Here is a 6,884-nt window from a genome sequence, read left to right as displayed (position 1 = left end):
CCGGTGGGCCCCAGTCCCAGGGGTGCGACCTGGAACCTGCAGCGGACGGGGCCGCCCAGAAGACACGGTCCGCGTCCTGCATCCCCTTGAGCTGCCCAGGCAGTGGGGCCACGTGGGGGGCTCTGACATGTCCTCTGACATGTGGGGGGCTTCCCTCCTGTCCTCCCTGCAGCTCCCACACACCCATCCGCTTTGGGCCTCTGCCTTCTCCCCAGACCCCCTGCCCACTTGGTTGGACGCTCAGATGCGGGAGTGTGGTTCCTGAAGCGGTACGCCTTCCCCCTCCTCCCTCTGCCTCGGCACTTCCACCTGTCTCTCAGGGCCCCACTCCTCCCACCTCCTCCGGGAAGCCTTCCCTGACCCCTGGCAGGGTGACCCTCACCCCCACCTTCCTCCCCTCGCACCTCCAGTCTGTTTGAACCACTCGGCACTTTGTGTGGCCTGCTCTTCTCTCCAGCTACACTGTGGGCTCCCAAGCGGGTGTCCAGGTGGTGGCCTTCACCTTGTGACCTCCCATCACAGGACTGGCAGAGGGGAAATAAAAAGCTCTTGAGTAAACCAGTGCTTTACTCGGAGTCCAGAAAGAAGGAGGATACAGTCTTGTACAGTCTGCAGCCCGCCCATGCCTGCCTCCTCTGTCCCTGTCCCTTCTCCAGCCATTTGCCCTGTGGAGCTCTTGAGGTGGAGGAAAGAAGGGCTTTGGGTCACTTGGTTGTGTGTCTCGGGGACAGGGTGGGGTTTTCCTAGATGGCCCTGGTTGTTCAGAACGACCTACCTGCTTTTCCAGAAGGGGGATTTTAAGCTTCCTAGCACCTGGAGTCATGAGCAGTCACAAATTCACAGATTTTTGTTAGCCCTGGAAACAAAAACCAACCTGTAAATCCTGGAATCTTCCTTTTTTCTAAAGTTCACTGGGTGGGGAAAAAAGACGCGAGGGGTTTGTAGCCTAGTGCCTGGCACCTGCCTGGCCCTATTTGAACTTTATATTACCAGTCAGATATCCTTCTGAAATGGCAGAATCCGTCAAAAAGCTCTTGTAGCTAGCACATTGCCAAGTATAGCTCCAGCAGCCGGGGACCTGCAGGGAGCACGCGGAAGGTGGGGGCTGGGCAGGGATTTCGCGACTTGGGCAAAATGGCCCTGCGCTTCTGCCCTTGGCCACTAGGGGGCAGCGGGTGCCTTTCCCAGGGTGTTCACGGGGAGGGTGAGTGGGAGCTGGCCCGTAGAGCAGGTCTGAGCTCTGCCCTTCCCCTCCCCCCACCATGCCAGGCCTCTCGGGCTGTGCTAGGGGTCACTGCCAGGGACGTGAGGGCAATATGAAGGATGCCTGCCTCGGCATCACTGATCGGGGTTACCGGTGTCTCTTCAAAACACAAATAATGCCTAAGTCAGTAATACTAATCCTGAGCACTGACCATGTGCCAGGCCCTGTTCTAAACACTATGGACATCACCTCTTTTAATCTGCCCCAGTCTTGGAGAATAACTGCTGGTCTCAGCCCCATCTGACAGATCGGGAAACTGAAGCTCAGAAAGGTTGAGTAACTCAGCCAAGGCCACACAGCTAGTCTGCACGCATCAGAGGCAGGCTTCCCACTCAGACGACCTGCCTGTAGCGCCTGCCTTCAGCCCCTGCGTGCTACTGTGTGGACCCAGGTTCGTTGCAATTCTTGCTGCTTTCCATGCTTGGGCTCATTATTTTCTCTGGGTTCTGATGTACTTGGTCAGAGCAGAGCCAGGGCCTACCGTGTTTTCGAAAGTTCCCCACACGATTTGAATAAGCAGCCGGGGCTGAAAGGTGCTTTCTCGGGGATACTGGTTGTCAGCATTTCCACACTGCAGGAGGCCAGCCTGGGAGCTCCCCGGGGCGCCCAGAGATGCCCATGGTGGGTGTCCAGAAGCTGAGGCCCCCAGAACCTACCTGCTTCCTTGAGACCCTCCCTCCTCCTCCCTCCCTGGGGACAATGTGTCACTCCTGGAGCAGAAGGCAGCCTGTTGCTCATGACTCCGTGAAGCAGCCACCTGCATGCCTTGGCCAGCACAGCCTCACCCCAGCCACCACCATAAGCCACCCTAAGGGCCTAGTGGCACCCATTCCTGGCCACCGGCCTTTTCTATTACGTGTGTAGACAGTTTGCACTCGCGGGGAGCATCACCCCATCACCCTCGTCCTCACCTGCAGAAGTAGATCTCGCTCCCAGCTGCACCTCAGCCTCTCCACCCCACCCCCACCCTGGCATGCCCACCTCCTCCCCAGTGTTCTGATTTAACTAATCTCCACAGTCTTGGGTGTTTTGCAAAAGCCCCCAGGTGATTCTTCTAATGTGGGGCCAAGGCTGAGGACACTGAACTAGTGACCCCAAAGGTCGATTAAGCACACCGTGTTGGTGCTGGACAGCTCAGCTCTGCCTGGGTTTCTGTTCACCCCTACCGCCCATCAGCTGCGTGGCCTCAGGCAAGCCAGGCCACCTCTGGAGGCCACAGTCTCCGCATCTGGAAGGGGGAAATAATAGTAATACCCATGTGGTAAGTCTCACGAAGACTGAGTGAGAAAGTGCACGTCACTTCCTTGGTACCGTGCCTGGCACATAGTAGGTGCTTGTGAATTCCCGTTGTTACCACTGTCCTGTGCCAAAAAATGGAGTGTCTCTCAGAGAGAGCCCAGGCATTTCAGAATGGTGCCCAGAGTCCGGTAGAAGGGCCCAGCCCAGTGTGTCCAAACCGCCTGGATTGAGACCCCGGGGGTCGCTGCTGGAGAAACCCGGCCCACACCCGCTGGCTTTCCAGCCTCCCTGCCGGCCCCCTCCCGGGAGAGGTGGTCACCTAAACACCAGCTCCCTCTTTGCCAGCAGCTTCTCAAGTCAGCATTTGGAGCCGCTCCCAGCCTCTGCAGCCTACCGTGGAGTTAACACCCACCCATACGGCCTGAAGTTCACAATTCCCTGGGTCTGGCAGAGGTCTCACGTTGGGAGACAGGCAGCAAATATTGTGACTCATGGCAGACAGAGTAGCTGCTGTGGTCTGCGCCTGTGCTCTCTGTTGGGGAGGATTTTCTCCTGGTGGACGGCTAGAAGCCTGTCAAGTTAGGGGAGCTGGCTGTGGGTCGGCACACTGTCAGGCCCCCGCTGGCCATCCCAGGGTGCTTGGGCCAGCCCCTTTGCCTCTCCAGGGCTCCGTTTTTCTTTCAGCTCCCTGTCAAGAGCTTTTGGTAAGGCGCCTAGCTTGGGGTACAGCACTGAGCAGGCACCCCCTTCCCCAGCCCTTGCTGGCTTTCAGCTGGTCGGGTCCAGCCCCTTGGCTGTCTCTTAGCACCCTACTGTGTGCCAGGCCCAGTCACTGTCTTAGATGAGGAAACGGAGGCCCAGAGGGGTAAAGCAACATGCCTACAATATGTTTGTACCCTAATTCCCAGGCCACAGTCACATTTCCTCCTAATTGTCCCCCAAATGTCCAGGATCCTGTCTGGGACCACACATCTGGCTGTTATGGCCCTAAATTCTCACCCCCCCCCTTTTTTTTTTTTTTTTTCTCCATAACACGGTTTACTCAAGAGGCCTGGCCGGCTATCCTGCAGAACGTCCCATCGTCTGCATTGTCCATCGGAGTCCAGCCCCTCCCGGTGGCCCCTCCCGGTCAGCTCCTGAATTGCTAACAGCCGGCCTTCCTGAGCACCTGCTATACGCCTGGCGTGGTGCCTGGTGCTGTTTGCCTTATCCCTGTGAACCCGCTCGAGTCAGATAGGTAGGTATCGCCCTTGTCCCTATTCTTTTGATGAGTAAACGGAGGCCCAGGGAAGGGAAGTGACTTGCCCTGGGCCACACAGCAAGCAAGCGACAGAGCGGGATTTGAAGCCAGATGTTTGTGAGTTCAGAGCCCCTCTTGTGCACTGTTCTCCAGGAGATGACCAGGGACTTCCCAAAGCCCCCTGTCAATTCCCTGCCTAGTTGTCAGAACGGAGATGTCACTTCTGCCCTGGAGGCACCGGCTCAGCTCACCCCCGCTGCCCCCTCGGCAGTCCTTGCTGCCCACAGCTTGGACCCCCTGTGGTCTGGCCAACACAGCCAACAGGCAAAGTGTGTTGCCGAAGAGCGCTACGGGTTCTCCCGTCTCAGGAGAGCCACCGTCCCCTGAAAACTGGGCCCTGGGTTGAACAAGAACCACACCTGTGTCTTCTCAAAAGGCTTCTCTGAAGCAAAGGCACTAGTCTCCGTCGCCAGCCAGGTGTTTGTAGTTAGAATCCAAAAGTGTCAGGGTCAGGGGGACCCTCGGGAATCACACAGTCCGGTGTCTCACTTGCTCTTGATGGGAAACTGAGACCCAGAGAGGGCGACAGACCTGCCCAGGGTCACAGGGTGGGCCACCTTTTGGGTTTCTCCTCCCCGCTGGGGCATCACAGGAAGAGCACCGTTACCTGGGGTCCAGAGATCCGTCTCACCTGCCCACTTCGCAGCCTAGGGCAGGGACTTACTTCCCTCGGGGCCTCAGTTTCCTCAAATGCAAAATGCCAGGCTGTATGCTAAACCCCTCAGGCGTCTCAATCACTGATTCCCACAGGTGAAGGAGGACCACAGGCCCTTATCTGAGCCCCGGGGGGCCAAATGTGACGAATTTGCGGTTTTTAGGGACAGACACCCTGTGTTCTGTGGATGGAGAATCCAGAGGTGAAGGTGTGGAGAGGGTAAAGATCGCCCATGTTGGCTGTGCTTCCAGATGAATTCGAGCTTCTGGGGTTTAGAGCCGCTTGGATTGCGGGCCTGGGGAAATTCTCCCGTTTCGCAGAGAAGCAGACACACACTCCCCCAGAGAGAAGTCCAGTGACTTGCCTAAGGCCTCGGACCAAAGAGGGCCAGCCTTGAACGCCATCCATCAGGCTGGACACCACCTCCCTCCCCGCACGGTCGGCCCCCGCCTGTCTTTGTTCACTGAAGGGAGAGAGGTCTGCACCTGCCAGTGGGGGCTCAGAGGCCATCCTGCACAGCAGACTGAGGGCCAGGGGCGCTGGGCCCCGAGTACGCTGGCTCAAGCTAGTAAATCAAACCCGAGCCGTTCAGTCTTACTCTCTTTCCCCACAGTAAAGCCGACAAATGCGGCTGCAGGGAAATGGCCCCGTGGGAGGCCCTCGGGGGTGTGCTTCTTCCTATAAACCGGGGAGGGGGGGCCACAGCCCGAGGGACAGAGAAAGGCCCTTCCTGTCCTCCTGGGCTGCCCCTCAACCCCCTCCCGGCAACAGGGAGAGATGGGGGGGGGCCCAAATGCCGCAATCCTCACCACCCTCGTGGGCTACCAGAGAGGGGAGCTGCCTAACCACACACACAGGGGAAGAGACGGGAATCGGGCCTCTATCACAGGCTGCTCTGCCAAACCCCCTCCCCAGCTCAGGAGATTAACTGAGTCTGTTCTCATACAGTGTTTTAAATCTGATAAGGAAAACATCCATTTCGAGGCATTTGCATAATGTACTCGCTGAGGCGAAGGAATCACCTGAATGCTGATGGGGGCACCTGGGATGAACCTGACCCCTCGGGCCTCCCGGGCATCCTCCCTGCCTGGAGACAAAGGAGCTGCCCTCCTCCCCACGACTGCCCAAGGTTGCAGGCAGGCGCTGGCCCTGGGCCCCTGGATGCTATTCATTCAGCAAATACTAAATGTGCACCTAGTAAGTGCCAGGAGCTGGGCGAAGCTCTGGGAAGACAGTGACTGGTAGGGCTGCCCCTGCCCTCCCGGACATGCCGGCCTGTGGCTCTGTGTGCCTTCACCCCGCTGCCCTCCACCTATACCGCAAAGCCTCTGAGGAAAGCGTGGGGGCCCCGTTTTACAGGAGACTGAGGCCCAGGGTGAGGGGGGTCCCTGCTGTGAGCCATGAAGTCAGCAGAGGCGGAAGGTATGCCTTGATGGGCCCTCTGGATTCCAAATACAGTGCCCTTCCTCTGACACCCCAACTGTGAGGAGAAAACCAAGGCGGCTTGCTGTGGGAGCTTAGGCAGGTATCTCGCCCTCTCTGGGCCTCAGTTTCCCTATCCATAGAAATAATAGTGCCCTCCTGTGCCTGGAGCTTTGCCCTCATGCCCCTTTTACTCTTCTACTGAGAAGAAGAAGAGTACGGCTCTCCTCTTCTCAGTGATCACTACTTTATGGCTCTGGGGTCAGGCAGGTCTGGCCTTGATCGTGGCCGATCACCTCTAGCCACTCGGGCTGGCCACACGCCCTCTCTGAGCCTCAGGTTCCTTGCGTGCCAAGTGGAAATGCCAGGCAACAACGCACATCACACAGAGCCCGGAGCCTGGTGCGTGCAGTCAATGGGAGCCGTCGTTATTATCTGCGATGGGGAAACTGAGGCTCAGAGAAGTGACGTGACCCCACCCGGAGGCAGCCAAGCTGGGATGGGACCCCAGCAGCGTCTGGCTGCACAGCCCCGGGCCGCCTCCACTTTCCTCCCCAGGTGAGGCTAGGTTTTACTGACTCATCCTGTTTCCGGAGGGAGAAGACGGGCGGGACTCAGGGCGAGGAGGCAGGTTTTGGCTAAGGTGTCTCGCACACTGTGGCCTCTAGACCGGTTGACGGTCACGGGTCTGGGAGTTGGGGATGTGACCCTGGAAGAAGAGACTCTCCTCGGATCGAGCACCTGACCTCCGTTAGCAACATAGGAGCCCTGATACTAACGTTCCCTGATAGAGCTGCAAGGACCCCCACTCTGTAGCTGCGGAAACAGGGACCCGTGGTGACACAGTGCATTTGTGGCAGAGTCGGGACCCGAACCCAGGCCTCGTGACCGTCTGAGGGTGCCGGGCTGAGATGGGACATTCCAATGGCCGGGGCCGCTGACGTGTCCCGGCTCGTCCTAGGCCATGCTAGAGCTCCTGCTGGCGCCCAGAGCCTACTCCCCGG

Source organism: Panthera uncia (genome assembly GCF_023721935.1).
Source record: "Panthera uncia isolate 11264 chromosome D3 unlocalized genomic scaffold, Puncia_PCG_1.0 HiC_scaffold_8, whole genome shotgun sequence".
In the NCBI taxonomy this organism is placed as follows: Eukaryota; Metazoa; Chordata; class Mammalia; order Carnivora; family Felidae; genus Panthera; species Panthera uncia.
Note: the sequence above shows the minus strand (reverse complement) of the source record.